Consider the following 20,455-nt stretch of genomic DNA (forward strand, 5'->3'; position numbering starts at 1 on the left):
ATAGATAGAATTGTATTCAAAGTTATGGCAAGCATAAGAATGATAAAAATTCAAATGTCTCAACAAATTATAGCATAAGTATTTCTAAATTAATCAATTGACACAACTTAGAGAAATGATGTAAGCTTTTGTCTGGAAGATCTCAAACGTTGTCGAAATGCTTGTAGATGTGAAGTTCTTCCAAACTGTCAAAATCTTAAGAGATTCAATTGCCAGATGCCTATATCAACTTGCATTTGAGCCGCCTTTTCAGGTTTTCAACTCAAATCCTTCCTTTGGTTACAAGATGCTCTTTGCGAGTTTTCACCTTGACCCCCCCTTTTTCTTCTTTTTTTCTTTTTTTTCTTTTTTTTTTCTTTCTTTTTTTCTTTTTTCTTCAAGCATAATATTTCTTGACAGAATCCGAGTTTATTGGATTTCTCAGAATTTTTCCATCCATTTCTGCCAAGATCAATGCTCCCCGGAAAAGGCCTTTTTTACAACGTATGGCCCTTCCCAATTAGGCATCCATTTCCCACGGAAATCTTTATGTATAGGCAAATCTTTTTAGTACTAGATCACCTTCTTGGAATTCTCTTGGATGTACTTTTTGTCATGAGACTTCATCATCCGTTTTTGATACATCTGTCCATGGCAAATAGCTTTCAATCTTTTCTCCTCAACAAGGTTCAATTGATCAACTCTAACTTGGATCCATTCAGATTCATCCAATTTTGTTTCTCTCAATATTCGAAGTGATGGAATCTCAACTTCAATTGGTAAGACTGTTTTCATCCCGTAGACTAAAGAAAAAGGCGTTGCCCCAGTAGATGTTCGAACAGTAGTTCGGTATGCATATAGAGCAAAAGGTAACTTCTCGTGCCAATCTTTGTAAGTTTCAGTGGTCTTTGTAATGATTCTCTTGATGTTCTTGTTTGCTGCTTCAACTGCCTCATTCATCTTTGGACGATATGCCACTGAGTTTGCATGTTTAATCTTAAACTGCTCACAAAGTTCGGTCATCATTTTGTTGTTCAAGTTCAGAGCATTATCTGTAATGATCCTTTCTGGTAGGCCATATCGGTAAACTATCTCTTTCTTTATGAATTTACAGACTGTGGACCTCTTAATATTGGTATATGAAGCAGCTTCAACCCATTTGGTAAAATAATCAATTGCCACAAGGATGAAGCAATGTCCATTCGATGCTTTTGGTGTGATTGCTCCAATGACGTCTATTCCCCACATAGAAAATGGCCATGGTGCTGTCATTACATGTAAAGGAGATGGGGGTACATGAATCTTGTCTGCATATATCTGGCATTAATGACATTTCCTTGCATAATCAATGCAATCTGTATGCATGGTAGCCCAATAGTATCCATATCTCATTATTTTTCTGGCCATGGAAAGACTATTTGCATGTGTTCCACATATTCCACTGTGTACTTCTTCAATGATGCTTCGAGCTTTGCTGGTATTTAAACATCTCAATAGCATTTGATCATTGCTTCTTCTATACATAATCTCGCCATCAAGAAAATATCCAGCAACCATTCTTCTCAAGGTTCTTTTATCAATTTCTGATGCATTTGGTGGATAACTTTGATTTTTGATATATTGCAGAATATCATGATACCATGGTTTACCATCTACTTCTTCTTCCACACTATAACAATGTGCAGGAATTTCATATACTTGCATTTTGATTGGCATCATATCAACTTTCTTAGTTGCCTGAAACATAGCAGCTAATGTAGCCAAAGCATCTGCCATTTGATTTTCTTCTCGAGGGAGATAATTGAAGGTAACTCTCTCAAATTCTTTTACTAATTCGAGGGTAAAATTTCGGTATTCCAACAATTTGGGGTCTTTTGTTTCCCATTCTCCTCGCAATTGATACACCACTAACGATGAGTCTCCATATATTTTGAGACATTTGATTTTTCTTTCTATAGCTGCTTTTAATCCCATGACACAAGCTTCATATTCTGCCATGTTATTGGTGCAAAAGAACTCCAGTCTACTTGTAAAGGGATAATAAACATTCTCTGGAGAAATTAACACTGCTCCAATTCCTCGTCCCAAAGCATTAGATGCTCCGTCAAAGTAAAGCTTCCAAAATGCAGATGTATCATTTGTTCTAACTTCTTCATTCATGGATATGCACAACAAATCTTCATCGGGAAAATTGAAACTCAAAGGCTGATAATCATTTGATACACGACTGGCCAGAAAATTAGCTATGACACTTCCTTTTATTGCTTTTTGGTTGACATATACAATATCAAACTCAGATAATAACATCTGCCATCTAGCCATTCTGCCTGTCAAAGCTGGTGATTTCATTAAGAATTTCAAAGGATCAAGTTTGGATATCAACCAAGTAGTATGGTATAACATATATTGTCTGAGTCTTCGAGTAGTCCACACCAAAGCACAACATAATTTTTGTATGGGAGGATATCGAATTTCACAATCAGTAAATTTCTTACTCAGATAATAAATAGCTTTTCCTTTTCTTCCAGATTCATCATGCTGTCCTAGTACACATCCCATCGAATTTTCGAAGACCGTCAAGTAGAGAATTAATGGTCTATCAGGCATTGGTGATACTAAAATTGGGGCATTGGATAAATATTTCTTAATAATATCCAAAGTTTCTGACATTCTTCATTCCAGACTTCAGGATTGTTCTTTCAAAGTAATTTAACACTGGATCACATTTGTCAGTTAATTGAAAATGAACCGAGATATATAATTTAATCTTCCCAAAAAGCCTCGAACTTCTTTTTTTGTATTGGGTGGTGGAAGATCTTGAATTGCTTTTACTTTATCTGGATCAATCTCGATTCCTTTTTTGCTGACCACAAATCCCAAAAGTTTCCCGGAAGTTACCCCAAAAGTGCATTTAGCGGGGTTGAGCTTTAATTGATTTCCTCAATCTCTGGAAAAGCTTTCTCAGATTTGAATATGTTCTTCTTCAGTTCGGGATTTAGCAATCATGTCATCCACGTATACTTCAATCTCTTGTGCATCATGTCATGAAACAAAGTTACCATGGCTCTTGATACGTTGCCCCTGCATTTTTCAATCCAAATGGCATCACTTTATAACAGAATGTGCCCCACATGGTTATAAATGTTGTTTTTTCCATGTCTTCAGGATTCATTTTTATCTGATTATATCCTGAAAAACCATCCATGAATGAAAACCATGCATGTCCTACAGTATTGTCCACCAATGTGTCTATGTGGGGTAATGGAAAGCTATCTTTTGGACTAGCTTTGTTGAGATCTCTGTAATCCACACACATTCGAACTTTTCCATTTTTCTTTGGTACGGGAACAATGTTGGCTATCCATTCTGGGTATTTAGATTCCTGTAGGAAACCTGCATTGATCTGTTTCATCACTTCCTCTTTGATCTGCAATAACATTTCTGGCCTCATTCGTCTGAGCTTTTGTTGGACCGGTTTATATTCTGGATTGATTGGAAGCTTGTGTATTACTATATCTGTGCTTAAACCAGGCATATCTTGATAAGACCAGGCAAAGATATCTTTGAACTCTTGAAGGAGATTTATCAATTCTTGTTTTATCTGGACTGTCAGAGTAGTACCAATTTTCACCTCTTTCATTTCTTCATCTGTTCCCAAATTCACAGTCTCGATCTCTTCTTTGTGGGGTAGAATTTGTTTGTCTTCTTTTTCTACCAATCTTAATAGTTCAGTAGGAACATCACATTCCAGTTCATCCTCACACCCATTGATTTCTTCCAGACATATAGACTGCTCTAAATTTATCACTGGATTAAATTTAGGAATAAACATGCTATTAACATGGTGACACCTGCAAATTTAAGTCGGACATATTCCGAAAGAATATAGTAAATTTATGAAATAAATAAATGTAAAATGTAAGAAATGTAAAGAATGATTGCCATCTGAAAATTTTAAAGAAAATTTCTTATATTTAACATAATTTCTTTTACAAGATAACAAAAAGTTTTCATATTTTTGAGCTAAACATAAAGATTAGTTCTGAATATTACTCTGCGTTAATATTAAAAACTATAGGAAGATCTTCAGTGGTCCAATTATTGAGTGTTTCTCCAGGAAAACATGGGCGAATCCTATCCAAGTACTTGCCAGTCTTGTTGTCATTCATGATCATGTTGATAAATAATCCATTCATAGTTTCTTCAACTATGTCTTGATCTTTTGTCAACTTTTCTTCTTTAAAGGCTTCAACAAGCTGCTGTTCTACATTAATTGTTCCCCCTGATCTGAATGTGGTCTTTAACTGTGGGAAAAACATATGTTCCCAAAGGATTTCTCCCCCTTTCAATTTTGCCCTTCTGTCTTCACATCTTCTTTTCTTCTCTTTGTTCTTTTGCTGAAAATTGGGCTTAAACCCAAGCCCAAAACGATATTTCTTCATCTGTATATTGACAGGAACTGAAATCCCTTGAAGATTCTTTCCTAAACCTTTCCCAGCTTTAGCTCCGATGCCTAAAGTTTGTTGTACCGTCATCTTGGTGCAATCAGACAATCTGGGATATGGAATTTTGCTTTCTTCTGCAATAAAGGTTGCATTTACAAATTCAAGAGCTCGGAAAGAGCATTCAAGAGCATCATCATTGGTGTCGATATATGGAACATCACTTGTTACCGACGCAATGATTTCTTCTTCAGCTCCTACGCATATTAGTTGTCCATCAACAACAAATTTCAATTTCTGATGTAATGAAGAAGGAACGGCTCCTGCTGAATGAATCCATGGCCTCCCTAATAAACAATTATATGTAGGGTGGATGTCCATCACCACAAAGTCAATATTGTACACGACTGGTCCAATTGACAACGGTATTTCCATTTTCCCAAGCACTTCTTTTTTAGTACCATCAAATGCTCGCACTACATTATGATAACTCTTCATGTGCAATTGATCCACAGGCATTCTTTGAAGTGTGACTAGAGGCATCAAGTTGAGAGCGGATCCATTGTCAATCAATACTCCTGGCAACACATGACCATGACAATGTGTCGTGATGTTCAAAGCTTTTACTGACCCCATTCCGCCTTCCGGTATTTCATCATCCGTGAATGTTATGTAATTGTCAGCGGCTATATGTCCCACAATTCTATCAAGTTTATTGAGGGATATATCTTCAGGGATGAATGTTTGATTGAGAATTTTCATCAAATCATTTCTATGTGCTTCTGAATTCATCAATAGATCAAGAATAGAAATTCTCGCTTGTTGTTTGTGTAGTTGTTCAACCACACTATACTCACTATGTTTCAAGAATTTCAAAAATTCTTGAGCTTGTTTTTCTGTCACAAGCTCATTAAATGCTGGAAGGGATTCATCCTCAAATACCTTCTGAGGTATTGCCATGGCTTTTCCTTTTGCTTTCACTTGTTCTGAAGCATTGGATGTTTCGGGAGAGTAACATCTCCCACTTCTTGTAAAGAACCCGACTTCGCTCACTGCTTCAGACGTCGATGTTGTACCCAAACTCTGTATTTTCTCTTCTGTTTTTCTAGAGAAACAGATCCTCCTACCATTGAAACATTGGTAGTATAATTCCAAGGTACCCTGCGGGTATCTTTGTATGGAAATGGTAGAGGAGTGGTGATAACTACTTTCGGCTTTATTGGTGCAGGAATCACCGTAGATGATTTCACATTAATGATCACAGGATCATTTATTCTTTGATTAGGTTTAGAATCCTCTGATGAGCAAACATCATCTTCTTTTTTCCTGGTTCTTCTTCAAAGAATTCTATTTCTCTGTTGTTCATCAATTTTTGCACCAAATCCCTAAACTCAGGACATAGTTGAATTTTATGCCCTTTCTCCTGATGATATTCACAATAATTCTTGCCTTCATTCTGTTTTGGCCTGAATTGTTGTGGAATTATACCGGCTAAAGAGAGTTGTTGGAATACCCAAACAAAAGGAGATTTTATTTCAGAAATGTCAGTTTTTGCTTTCTTCTTGTTCTCTTCCTGAATTGCATTCACGTTTTTATCTCCATGATTTGGCAATGGATGATTTGATGCAGATGGTGTATTGAATTCCAACTTTCCAGTGTTGATCAAATTTTGGACCACCCTTTTGAATGCCAAACAGTTTTCAATAGAATGACCCGTAATTTCTTCATGGTAAACACAATGTGCCTTTGTATCATACCAAAGAGGGAATGGTGGTTGCATAGGAACCAAAGGATAGGGTCGTATGACATCTGCTTTCAACAGCGAATCATAGATCTCCGCATATGGTACTGGTAAAGGTGTAAAAGACAACCTTTCATTTTCTTTTCGAGATCCTCTGGACTCTGTTCGATTAGTGTTTGTTTCCTCTTTCTTAACCCTTGGCTGGGTTATTGTAACACTTTTCGATGAATCCTTGTTGTAAGAGTTTGCATTGTTAACTTCATTCTCTTTTTTCCGATACATAGGTCTTTTGGAACTAGACCCCTCATTTGATTCAATTTTGCCACTTTTCAAGACATTTTCGATGAGTTCTCCAGAAATAACCAAATCTGCAAAATTTCTGGTTGCATTCCCCATTAGATGATTTAAATAAGGAGCCTTCAATGTATGAACAAATATTACTGTGGCCTCTTTTTCTGACAAAGGTGGTTGAACTTGGGCTGCTGTATCCCGCCATCTCTGGGCATACTGTCTGAATGTTTCATTATTCTTTTTCTCCAAGTTTTGGAGAGTCCATCTATCAGGAACCATGTCTGTTACGTGGCGATACTGCTCTAAAAATGCTTTAGCCAGATATTTCCAGGATCTAATGTTGGCTTTGGTCAATTGAGTATACCATTTTAAAGCCGGTCCTGTTAAACTATCCTGAAAGCAGTGAATTAACAATTTCTCGTCCTTCACATATCCTGCCATTCTGCGACAAAACATAGTAATGTGGGATGAAGGACATGTAGTACCGTCATATTTATCAAATTCGGGAGCTTTGAACTTGATGGGGAGGATTAAGTCTGGAACCAAACTCAACTCACTAGCATCAAACCCATAGAATGATTCAGTTATTTCCACGGATTTCATTCGTTCTTCTAAGCTCTTGATCTGTCTGGTCAATTCTTCATTTACTTTTTGTTTCTCATTCAGCTCATTCAAATCTGGAATTAAATGCTCAGTATTAAAATCCCCTATTTTCACATCTGATATAAGCGGATTTTTACTTGAAGATGCAGGATCCACTTGTTTATTTTCATGTGGTTTGGCTTCTTGTAATGCAGATGTACGAGCATTGATTTGTATAGGTGTAGTACTAGAATGATAAATTGGTTCTGGTGGAAAACCTAGAGGATACATAGGTTCTTGGTCGAAAGATACAGGATTTTCATGCATTTTTCCAATGATAGCCTGTCTTTTAAACATGTCCTCTGTTTTCTGCATCATACTGTCTTGTGAATTTGCAATATTGGCTTCAATTTTCTCCAGCTTCATTCTCATTTCTGATTGTTCTTTATTATGCTGTTCCTCAATACGTTGTATTTTATCCTCCATAATTCTCTTAGTAGCTTGTCTAGTACCGTAGTGATGTTGTATTTCTCTTTTGGCCAGAATAACTGCGATTGAAAAATCTTTTAATATTATTTTTTCCAAGTTTTAATTAATGAATTTTATCTTAATAAATAAAATAAAAACAATAAAGTTATTCATAAAGAAAATTATGAAATGAATGATGAATGTATGCAAAATGTATGTATGCAAAAAGGTATTGATCCCAAAAAGTTAACTGTCATAGAACAACTTTCATCGGCATACAAAAGTTTCTTTATAATAGTTCATAACTACAGATAAGGCATAGCTTTCCTATTAAGCTCTATAATTTCTTTCATTAACCATGACACCTTCTTTCCGCACTTAGAAACTGGATCAACGTGATGCTCAATTATTTTGGCTTCAACAGCTAGTTCCCCAACATATCTAGCAACTTCGCTCATTTGTACCATGGCCTCGAACACCATATTACTTCTTTCTTCACTTCTTTCCATGTAGAAATCAGTTGACTTTTGCCATTGTTCATTCGTTCCTTCAAGAGTTTGCTCTAACTCAGTGATTCTGACTTGACAATTGTGCAGAATTTTTTCAAGATCTCTAATGCGTCTTCGCAGTGAAGCATTTTCCTCATTACTTTCTTTGAGATCATTAGGTCCTAGACGAACCTTTTCTTGAAACAATGATTCTTCAAGTTGCAAAATGTAATCGTTAAACTCTGAGTTTTTGTTTCTAGACTGATCCAGATCTTCTTCAAGTTTTGTTCGTGCTTCTTGCGTTCTTTGATTAAGCTTCTGGATTTGAACATTCTTATTTCTGCATCTTTGCATCCAATTGCTAGCCACTTCATGCTCTACCTCAAGTCTGGTGTTGAAGTTTTTTCTTTCCAGCTCCCATTTTTCTTTTTCAATATTGTATTCTTCCATCTTTTGGCCTCTGACTTCAAGTTCAGCAATCAGCTGGTTCATTTCAGATTCAAATCCCTTGAACATGATATTTTTCTCACCTTCAAATTTATCAAAGATGTCATTCTTCATCTCTTCTAAATCTTTGGCTCGATCCCTTTCTCTTTGCATTTCATTCATGATCTCGCGGTGTTCAGCCTTGCTTTTTATAATTCGCTCTCTTCTGTCAACATCAAAATCTTTCATTTTTTGCTTTCCTTTCTCAAGGCTTTTGAGTAGATGGCTATTCTTCCCTTTCAGATGTTCAACTCGACTTTTCTCGATGTTCAATTCTCTGGTCATTTGTATTGTTGCCTGGCTTGATCCTGATACTTTCCGGGATTTATATAACTCCTGGTAATTTTTCTGTAATGCTCTAAATTCATCATCAACTTTTTCTTTATCTTTTCTCAACATTGCACATTGTGATGAATGAAAGTCAATGTCAACACCCAACATAGCTTTATCTTGTCTCATTTGCTCTAGTTCTTTCGACCAGCCTTCTCTTTCTGCTTTAAACTCAGCTCTCAGGATTTCAATCTCTGATGGAACCACCTTAATGCGATCTTCCATAGAGATATCCTCTTTTTGATCTGGTAGAGGAATATTTTCATTTTTCCTGGAAGATCTCCATTCTTCATAATCAGGAGTTAGCATTTCTTTTGCTGCTTTAGCTCGGATACAAAAAATTGTTTTCCAAGCTGTAACAGCTTCCATGATACTTCTTTTATAATTTTTGCTATGGAATGCGAACTCAGATGACTGTAATCCAGCAGTGACAGGTACAAATTGACGACCTTCATATTGTCTTATGACCAGAAGTGGTGCATATCCAATTCCTCCCCATAATCCGAGTAGCATTATCCAGTTGTAATCTCCACATTTGTAAAAGAATTCTCTTTGTATTTGCCACGGGGCTCGCCAAACAATGTCATTGCTTTGCAAATTTCGAAAGGCATTAATCCACATATCTTTCTTAATTTCTTTCGGCCATTCCTGCTCCAGAAATTCTTTTAATGGTGAGTAATCCGTATTAAAGCGTCGGTATGAAACCTTTTCTGTCCTCCAGAAATGACTACGGATCCAAACATATAACAACTGGGTACACCCTGAGAATCGTCCACCTCCTAGCTTTCTACAAGCATTTAATGATCTGAAGGTCTCTGCTAGGATTACAGAAACAGGATTAATCTTTTTCGGTAGCTGTTCAAACAAATCTACCACTGCAGCTTCAACATATCCCAATACTTTTGGGAAGATGACCATACCATATATACCCAGAGCAAATAAAATCGAATCGTACTTTAACATCTGGATGACTCTGAATAAGTTCTTTAATGTTGGTCCAAGCAATGCCTTCGCTTTCGCCTTTTTGTTTTGTACGGGATACCACCCATTCTTCTCGTACCCCGGCAATCTTTGCTAATTTAACTCGAAATGGTTGAGTTTTAATTGACTTTGAATAGATTCGATTCTCCAAAACCCCATCTATATGTAGTAAAGTTGTGTACTCTTCAATAGTAGGGACCAGATCCTCTTTATTGAGAGTGAAGCAATTGTACCCTGGATTCCAAAATTGAACTAGGGCTCTGAGTAATTCATCATCAACTTCGACATAGAGCAAATATGGGATGTCTCCGTAAGTCTGATAAAACTGCAATTTTTTGTTTGAATCCCAACTTTCCCAAATACTTCGCAAATCTTGCATATCATTTCTTTTTAGCGAAACTGGAGCATAACTGGCTAAGTCAGATACATAATCATCCTGCAGACTGTCTCCTTCTTGTCTTTGTAAATCCTCAGCCCACTGTCTTACTTCTGAGTTTAGAATTACTTGGTTTGAACACTTTTTATCCTTGGATGAAGGCTTTCCAATGAGACAATTAACACAAGGATCAATGCCTTTTATCCTGTATGATGCTATGCAAACAGAAAAATAAAGAACACACAAAAAGAAAATAAATTAGTTTACATAATAAAGAAATTTAATAATAACATTTACATAAATATTTTTTTATTTAAACATGCTTTTTCTAAATTTAAATAATTTATGTAAACATGTAATTTAAGCAGTAAAGAAAATAAATAAATTAACAGGAAAGTCATAATTCATTTCTCCTGTGTGTACACCTATTTTGGACCAAATTTCGGCATGACTTCAGATCGGAAGAGTTTCTAGGGTTATTTATATGTAGGGTTTCAGATCTAAGAATAAAGGTACCCGAATTGTCCTTGTTAGTGCCCCCTTGGGTTGCTAACCCTCAACCCTAGTCCATCATAGACTAAAGTGGATCGAGTTCAATTCGAGGGGATACATTTCTCTATGCCTGACACGGAGAATAAATTCTCACGAAGACATAGAGCATATGAACCCCGAAAGTTACTTGCTAGGTCTGACACGGAGAATAAATTCTCACGAAGACGTCGCTTTCACTCCCACTTAAAAGGGACAACTCAATTATAGAGCTTTACGTGATGCAAGTGTTGTGTGTGAGGAGAAATGTTCAAACCTCTAACAAACAAATAAAATAATTAATTCTTGAATAAAATAAATAAATAAAATAATAAATAATAATAATAAAAAATAAAAAATTTGAAAGAAAAGAATTAAAAATTAATATATTAATTTTTAATTTCTAACTGATAGAGACAATTTACAATTGATTTTAAAGCTTAACTGGTCCCCAGCGGAGTCGCCAAGCTGTCGTAACCGGTTTTCGTCCGGGCACGAAATTTTAAATTTGGCGGGAAAATTTATGTGAATAAATGGTTTTGAAAATAATTTGGGAGTCGCCATCGGCCTTTTGGGCTAGGTAAGTCGAATACCTAAAAATTATTTTTTAAAAGAGTTTTAAGAAAACACTAATAAAAAATAAACTGATCTGCGTTTATAACCAAAAATTCGTTCTTTTTAATAATAAAGAGGGGTTCGTGGTCGGTTACGTTTAGGGAAGGATTAGCACCCCTACAACGCCCAAAATTGGTACTTTTTAATTATGAATTGTCTCTATTATTAAAAATATTAAAAATTCAAAATATATTTAATTTATAATCCTATTATTTCAAAATTATAAAAAAATATTTATTTAAAAATATCAGAAAAGGACTTCTAGGTGCCTTAAGACAGCTCTTTTCTTTGATATTGATTAATTTACATAAAATTAAATAATAATAATTTTTTTTTATAAATTTTAATTTTAAAATACCAGAATAGGACATCCAGTTGTATTAAGACTGTCCTTTTCTTCGATTTAAAAAAATAAATATTAAAATAATTTATTTGAAATAAATATTTATTTATTATATATATTTATGACTATAATAAAATTTAAATATATAAATAAGTAAAATAAAAATACAATTGGAGCTATATATTTAAAAGCAATAAAATAAATGAAAACATTTAAAATAAATGACTAAATTATAGTAAAAATAAAATTAAAAACCTAATTCATAATTAATCAAAATTATAGGGATTAAACATGCTATTTCTTTATTCTATAATTTTAGTGACTAAAATAAACTTATCTAAAATTCGGATATTAGAATAAAATAAATTAAAAATATAAACTAGGGATTAAAATATTATTTATTAAAATTAAGGGATTAATTCTGTTATTTATCCTAAATATATTATTTTAACAAAAAGGACTAAAATAAATAAAATTAAAATTTCGAGATCAAATTAAAAGATTATAAATTCGATTTAGTGACTAAAATGTAAAGTTTACAAGTTCGGAGGACCGCGGAAAGGATTTAACTATTATTTATTACACGAATAGCCCTCCCCAAAATGGCGTCGTTTGGGAAGGACTATTTAATGCCCAAACCCGGCTGGCCCGAAGGGCCAGCTTCATTTCTCTATTTTTCCTCTCTCTCTCTTCTCTGAGAGAGGAAATTTTTCTCTCGCTTCTCTCTAGAAAAGAGAGAAGCTCTCCGGCCGGCAGCCGCTTGCCGGCGTGGATCCCGCCGCCGGCCATCGTCTTTGGTGGCCGGAATAAATTTTTTTTTTACATTGAAACGTAGATCGGACCGTCCTAATGACGGTTCCGATGATCTTTTCCTTTAAACGGCTCCCTATCGGAGCAAATCTAAAAAAATATATCTTCGGTTTTTCGAAGGTTTTGGTGAGATCCGGTGGTCGGCTTCCTCGGTAAGTTTCTCTTCTTCCTTTTTCTTTCTTTTCTGTTTCTTTGCTGCGTTTGTTGTTGAGATCGTTGGTAGTATTTGATTTCTCTGTGTTTCTCTTCTTTCTGTGTATTTTCTGTCTTTCTTTGTCTCTGTCTCTGGTTTTTTTTTATTGCAGATGGGGTGATGGCTTTATAGCCATCACCGGAGTGGTCATCGGACCGGTCCGAAGAATGGGTTTCGGTGAGTCACCGGACTACCAGTGGTGACTCACCCCCTAGCCATGGCGTGGACGGCTGGTGTTGGAGCTTCTGGAGCCTTCGGTTGGGACGTGGCAGCGGTGGAGGCAGAGGCGGCTGGAGGCAGATGCGGCTGGATTAGAGGCGGTTAGGGATTAGGGTTAGGAAACCCTAACTGAAACCCTAAATGTTTTGAGTTTCAGTTTGGTTTGGGCTGGATATTTGAATTGTAATTTTATAATATTTAATGTATTTAATAATAATAATAATTATAATAATAATATTTATAATATTTATAATAATTATAATAATTATAATTATAATTATAATAATAATAAAATAATATGGGTAAAAAAATTAGTATCTTCAATCCTCATTATCATCTTTTTCCTATATGAATTTTTTTCAAGCCCATAATTCACATAAATTTAAAATGGTTAAAAGCATAGAAAACCAATACTAAAATATTAACTAAAAAATCAAAGACTGAAATAAACATACCACAAAAAGGAGAATCGGGAAACTGAGTCATATTCATCCTCGAATGGAACATTCTTATTATCTAGAAGAACCGTATCTTGTAGAAAGTTTAATTCACCGTCGTCCTCGATATTATTCCGTCACCTATACGTATTTTTTCAAACCCATAACTTCACATAAATTTTCAAATGAGTTGAAGGGTAAATAACTAATAATACTAAAACATTAAGTGAAAAAACCAAAGATTGAGATAAACATGCTAGAAAAAGGAGAATCGAGAAACTGAGAATCAAATTCAAAGGGCTGAGTCCCGGCGGCATGTCCCGAATTGGTGTTTGGGTTCGTTTCAGAACGCTTCGTTTCGCCATTGATGTCTCCAATACTGCCATTTTTTCACTTCAATTTCATCTGAGAATTTGTTTAAAGAAGGCAAACGACGTCAAAACCCTAAAATGTAGAGACGTTTTGCATGTAAAAAAAAAAGAACAATTCAACACTGTATCTTAACAGTAGCTTTTATGGATATCAAATTGATTTAACTTATAATTTAAAAACAATTATAATATTAATATTTAAATATAATAATTAATTAACAAAAATATTTAACTGATCAGAGCAACGGCTAAAATAGAACTACATTAACTCCTCAAAATCATAATGATGTTACATTGTTTTACATCAAAACATGATTCAACAAGTTACACCTACAATAGTTAAGACTTTAACCAAGAGTTGTTCTGTTTAAACCACTGACCGATCATGTAACGTACACATAATGTGAAGAAAGACAACATTGAACTTAATAATCTTGCTACCCAATAATCTAGGAAGAAAAATAATGTGGTGGCAATGTTGCAGGATCAAGTTCCCAACATCCTCTTAGGCTGCCATCTCTCTCGTGGGTTAGCTGGAAATATGGAATCTGGTGAGAGAACCGAAGCTGATCGACCCAAGGGATTTGAGTGCAGCGTCTGTTCCTCCTTTTACCTGGTGCTTGAAAACGGAATTGAAGCCTTCGACTTTGTCTAAAAGTAAACCTTGAAGCGAGAACAATTTTCCTCCAAAACCTGCACTATGTCATATTCCCAGTTCTCTAAGTCAGAACATTTGATGTCGCGAGTCCAGTTCCGATACAAAGCCCAGATTTCGCCTCTTCTAGGTACGATGGTGTATTCGTTCTTTGACCCGGTAGCTCGGCTTTTAACAAATGAGAAAAGGAATCAGTGGAGGTGTAGGTCTGGAACCATTTCCAATGCTAAATCTCCCACAAGAAGTTGGCATGTCCGGATCAGACCATTTGACCGTGGTTTCTGATGGGCTAGGAAAAAGCCACCTCACATGTATTTTGAAAACTGGGTGGGAGTTGATTTTCTTGATCTCACCGTAGTACTTTGGCAATCCATCCTCGTCACCATACAGTGCCCAGATCTGACCAACGCGGAACTTTTCCTTGGTTTTTTCATTATCAAAATTATGGAATTCTGATTCTGGAATTTCAAAAGCCGGAGGAACAGAATTATTCAATCCCACCATTGGCTTCCCCGTTTCCGAAACTCCGGGACATGAACCACTAGGATTTCTGCCATTACCACCTTCCTCCTTCAAGTCCTTGGAAACAAAAAATTCTTCAGGTAAAGAAACAGGATCGAGTTCAAATGAATCTATTGGCACCCCTTGCATCTCTTTACCGGTCAGTGCGAAGGATGGAACCCTGTGTGAAAACCTGAACAGGTCCCTGGGTGGGATTAGAAATGTATCCTTATTCATAGGCGAGAAGACACTAACAAACCCTTTGACCTTAGTCAAGTAAGCAACCTGTATTCCTACACCTTCATCATTATCTGATAAGATCTCAACAATTTCATACTCGTATTTCTGGGCACCAGACTTCCATTTGATATTCCAGTTCTTAAAAAGGGCCCAAGTTTCTCCTTTTCTTGGAAATATCTTACAAGTATCTCTAGATGTTCCTTTTTCCCAATATATCAAATGGGAAAACATAAGACGATTTTCAACGTTTTCAGACTCTCCATATTTGAAATTACCGCAAGAAGCAGGTAAACCTTCACTGACCCATTGTATTTCATTCTCATCATCTGGATCAGGTTCTAGCCACGTTTATCCTCAACTTGAACCCAGACGAGAAGACTCTTCTGATCCGAGCATAGAATCTAGGCATGGCATCTGGTGTATCATACAAAGCCCAAATCTGACCAACTTTAAAACACTCCTCTTTCTTCTCTTTGTCGAAGTCATTAAACTCAGGATCAGGGGTAATCAAAAACTTCAGGCTCTTTTGTTTCTTCCAAACTTGAATCCGACACAGAATCATCAGCAGCAGGGTTTGATTTTCCTTTGATACCATCAGCAGAAGCTTCCCTAGTATTCTTACCATTAGGTAAGCTCGCCTCAAAATGCTTACCATTTCCGTGGTCCGTCGTCTTCTTATCTTCTTTCACTTGATTATTGTGTACAGGCTTGGCTTCCTCAGCCATTTCTTCAGTGGCACAGTGTGATCCACTTCCCTTAGGTCTTTTTGTGGGATTAACTGTGTCCTCCTCGTCACTTAAATTTTCCTTGTAAGAAACATGTTGCTTATGCCTCCCAGATCTCCGCACATTCTGCGGTACTTGAGAACCAACCTTCTTTCCAGACAAAACTTCACCATTGCCATCAATCACCACATCCTCCTCTGACTCAATGCTGCTTTCACTGTCACAGCTTTTACTGGATTCAACAGTTTGCTTCCTTCCTCTTTTACCATTCGCTTTTTCTGTCCGGGCGTCTGAAGTGTTAGCTGCCTTTGGTGTAAAAGCTGTAAAAATATTCTCAGTAGTGAACTTCCTTTGAGATCCATGATCCACTCTCCCAGCACTCTGATTCTGGGCAACTCCTTGTCGAGGAAAATTCGATTGATTCATATTAGTTGCCTGTGGAACTGCACCTGAATCATAGGCAACAAAGTCCTTTTTGCAAGTTTGACAACGGAGAGATCTGTGAAGTACTTCTGTATAGTACTGGTACCTAACCGTACAGTACGGACACTTGGTCCAAAAAGTGCTCTGGCCATTGGAAAATCCTGCTTGAGTTGGCGGTTGTCGCTGTTGTTGAGAATTCAATCCAGAAAAATTGGGGATATTACTCTGAGTTGCTGTGTGTGGGTGCCAACTTGGATACTGTGGGGGGCGAAATGCTGCTGCCGGAGCCGGTCTATTAACAACCACTTTGCGTTTCATGTCATATGCAGCTCTTTTGCCTTGATCCAAAAGAGTCCTCTGAGCATCTCCAATCAACTTAAAAGCAGCTTCTGCCCCTGGAAACTTATTCTTATCTGGGTGAAGCAGGAGGGCAAATTTTCTATACTGCTTCTTTATTGTAGCTTCATCAGCTGTCTGCTCCAGCTTAAGTATGGCATACCAATCCTTCTCATTACCAAAGAATGGTTTCTCAGCAGCACAATGCACATCACACACCATTATCATCTGAGAAATATTCTCCAGATCCTGGCAAAGTTGTTTGGCCTTGATCGCAACTTTAAGAGCCCCAGAAAAATCCCGGTTCTGCATCTTCTTTTCCGCAATGTTTTTGGCTCTGATGGCCTCTTCTTTGTTGCAGTCCATCACCAAAAATTATTCCAGACTGGGGCTGGTTGATAGTGTTTCAGAAACAAAACTAGCTAATGATTCCTTTAGTAAACTAATTCAATTAAATTATAACAGAATCCGGTACTCACCCTCAGAGATCTGTCAACTATCAGACGAGAAATCCATCAACCTCCCCATTGGCCCTGCAGTAGTTTTATAAAATTACAACAATTATGAACCCAAATTTGACAAAGTCAGAAATCCAAAGATATCAAAATCCTATCTATCAGAAGTCGGAACCAATATCACATTTAACATGGCAAGTTGATTTGCATGCATGAATAAGGATTAACAGCTCTACAGAAAAGGGTAAAACAAAATGTACTTGTGGCGTTCTTTGAAATGCATTTATAGAGAATCCCATGGAACAAGCAACTAAGGGTTCAAAATTTTCGATTATAGGCTTCGGAGAAATAAGAAATGATGAAAGAAACTGAAATCTTCATAATTCTGCATTGACCAAACCAACCAACCAAATTTCCCGCCGGAAATTATAACTAGATGTTTTGAAAACATGCAAGAATAAGAAAAATTCAGTGACAAAAAGAAAATTGCAAAAGCCATGCATATCAATAGAGAGTTATAAAGCATGATTTTGTATTAACATTGTTATCATAATGAGAAAAAACAAATAAATTCACTCTTTCGTTCTAGCATTAAAGCCTAAAACGCTAGTGCATTAACAATCTCAAATCCGTAAGACACCTAAGCAGAAATGACAACCTGAAACCCAAACTAAATCCCAAATTCTAAGTTTCTAACCCAAAAATGAACCAACGTTTATGAGAACAAAAATAAACCAATCCTTAAGACACATTAACAAAAATGAACGAAGAGGAAAACATATATGCATGGGTGACAAAACCCAGAATACCGTAAGCCAACAAAAATTCAAAAACAAACCCTAGAATTTGAAAGGGCGGTAAATGGAAGAAGCAGAGGAATGGAACTTGCCTGTTTGTGGAATTCCAAACGAGAGGAGTGAAAAGCCTCAACAACAAAAAATAAGAAAAACAAAAGGGTTTTAGGGATTTGAGGGGCAGAAACCATAGGGGAGGAAGGACTACGAAATCGGGGAAGAACACAAAGTATCAGAGTACGACTTAATTTCTCTATTGCCACTGATTTTGTGATTCACTCTTGAACATGGTTGTTATTTTGGTCAACTTTAGGGTCATTTTTCATGAATTAAATTACAGAAATGCCCTTATATTTTCATCGATTTACAATTTTAAGTATAACATGTCCATGAGTCAGATCGGGTCTCGGATTTTTTTTCTCTTCCAATATTGACCCGAACACGTTGGATATAGAGATGTTTATAGATCATAATTAGAAAATATCTTATTTATTTTTTAATTTAATCAAATTTAAATTAATTTATTATTTGATAGAGTTGAAAGATCAGAGTAAATAAAATTAAGTTGATAATATATATTTTATTTTTACACACATAACGAAAAATGATATCTTTACTTTCTTTCTTTCTCCTATTTTTCTACTAAATACACTCGAAATTTTTCTTTTACTTTTCTCTTCTCGATTTCAATTTTTTCATTTTTCACTCAACCAAATAAAGTCAATGCACAATGATAAATATATGTGTTTAAATGATATAATATATATTTAAATTTTGGATATGATATTATTATTTTTTGAATAGTAATGATTAACTATAATATATTATTTATTCAAAATTTGTTTTAGTTATTGACAACGTACACATAATTTACAATCGTAATTATTTGAATTTGAGACTTCTAAAGAGAACAACACTTATTTTAACCTTTGAGACCTCTCAATAATTATCTAATACAATGTTATTAAAAGTGTTAGTTATGAATCTCAATTATAAAATTATTATTTTAAATGAGATCAAGTTTTAGGGTTTAATAGTTTCGTTGGTGTTTATCATGTACGAAATTATAATCCTTAACCAAAGTTTTAATTTTTTTAAATGAGTCCTTACTAAAAACAACGGTCATCGTGAACCGTCAAAACTAATTATTTCCCCTCAAAATTCACATTTCACTATAATTCGAATAAATAAATTTGGTGTTATCACCACATCGTATAATATATATATATATATATATATATATTATGAAAGGGGTAATTTAGAAAGAAAGAAAAAAAACAGATGAAGGGGTAAATTAGAAAATAAAAAAAAGATGGAAGGAAATAATTGAGGGTAATTTTGGTAATAAATTATTTGAGGGCAGTAGTGAGAAACGAAAACCAGTGTAGGTGTACGAGGGGTAATTGTGGCAAACAAAATTAATTGAAGGGCAATTGTGGCAAAAGCACTAAATATTTTCTACAAGGAAACTTAATTTGTTATAGAGACGTGAATTTACTTGCGTTTTTTCCGAAAAATCAATTATACCCTATATATTTTTCTGTCATGCATTCTTCAGGCTATTTTTTTTGATCTAACACCTTTTGCAGTAAGGCGCGTCCCTTACAGCGCGTTTTACGTTGATATGGAGCCACGTGGATAAGGCTAACTCCTTAAAACGCGTTTTATGCTGACTTGAGATACACGTGTGTAAAGAGCGGCCCCTGCGGTACGCCTTACCTTTAAATCTAACACGCGTCCTTATGTTTAATTACCTACCTACCCGCCCGTTCACACCCTCACCCCTCCCTATAAATACTCTCATTCTCAATCACTTTCATCACATCAAATCCTCTCAACTTCTCTCAAATACTCTTATATTCTCTTATAATTGTTTAAGGTATATTTTATTATATTTTATTTTTATTTTTTTATTTTTTTATTTAAGTATTTAATTTTTTAATATTTTATTTAATTAATTTTTTTTGTAGATATAAAATAGAAGGCGATCTACTTCGCTTGGATGAAAATAATGTATCGCGACATAAGACGCGCTTTAGACACGTGTGTCCATGGAGCACGCCTTACCCCACGTGGCGTCAGATTAGCGTAAAGTACGTTGTAGGGTGCGCACCTTACTGCAAAGATGTTAGATCGAAAAAAATAGTCTGAATAGTGACTGACAAGGAAACATATAGGGTATAGGTGATTTTTCGGGAAAAACTACGAATTTACTAATTTATCCTTATTTTAGAATATTAATTAATATTATGAGTAAAGTACATAAATGATCATCCGACTATAGAATGATATATTAACGAGTCCCAACTTGACTATTGAAGTTAAAAAAATTATCTTTGTCTATAATGTACTATTTTGTTGAGTCTTTTGACAATTAAAACTTATAATATAGTCATCTAATTATTTATATGTTACAGATTAATCCATTTTCATTAAAAAATTGACAATTGTCTACGCTAAACTTTAATTTACTCACTAAAATATGATAAAATTTAATTTCATAACAGTTTGAGCTACATTTTGTTAATCAAATCTTTATTTACGTTATGTTGTCAAACCAGTGTTTAATATTATGTCATCGAGCTAGTGTTTGAAAACAATGATTATGTCAATAGATATTATTGAAATATGATTTTATCATTTACT

At 35.3% G+C, this 20,455-nt stretch overlaps 1 pseudogene; it reads right to left on the bottom strand.

The window, feature by feature from the left end:
• Positions 1-14,029: 14,029 nt before the first annotated feature.
• Positions 14,030-17,096, bottom strand: LOC120208561 (annotated as a pseudogene).
• Between the last annotated feature and the right edge of the window lie 3,359 nt (positions 17,097-20,455).

The sequence above is a fragment of the Hibiscus syriacus genome, unplaced genomic scaffold, assembly GCF_006381635.1.
Source record: "Hibiscus syriacus cultivar Baekdansim isolate YM2019G1 unplaced genomic scaffold, ASM638163v2 tig00000538_pilon, whole genome shotgun sequence".
Taxonomy (NCBI): Eukaryota; Viridiplantae; Streptophyta; class Magnoliopsida; order Malvales; family Malvaceae; genus Hibiscus; species Hibiscus syriacus.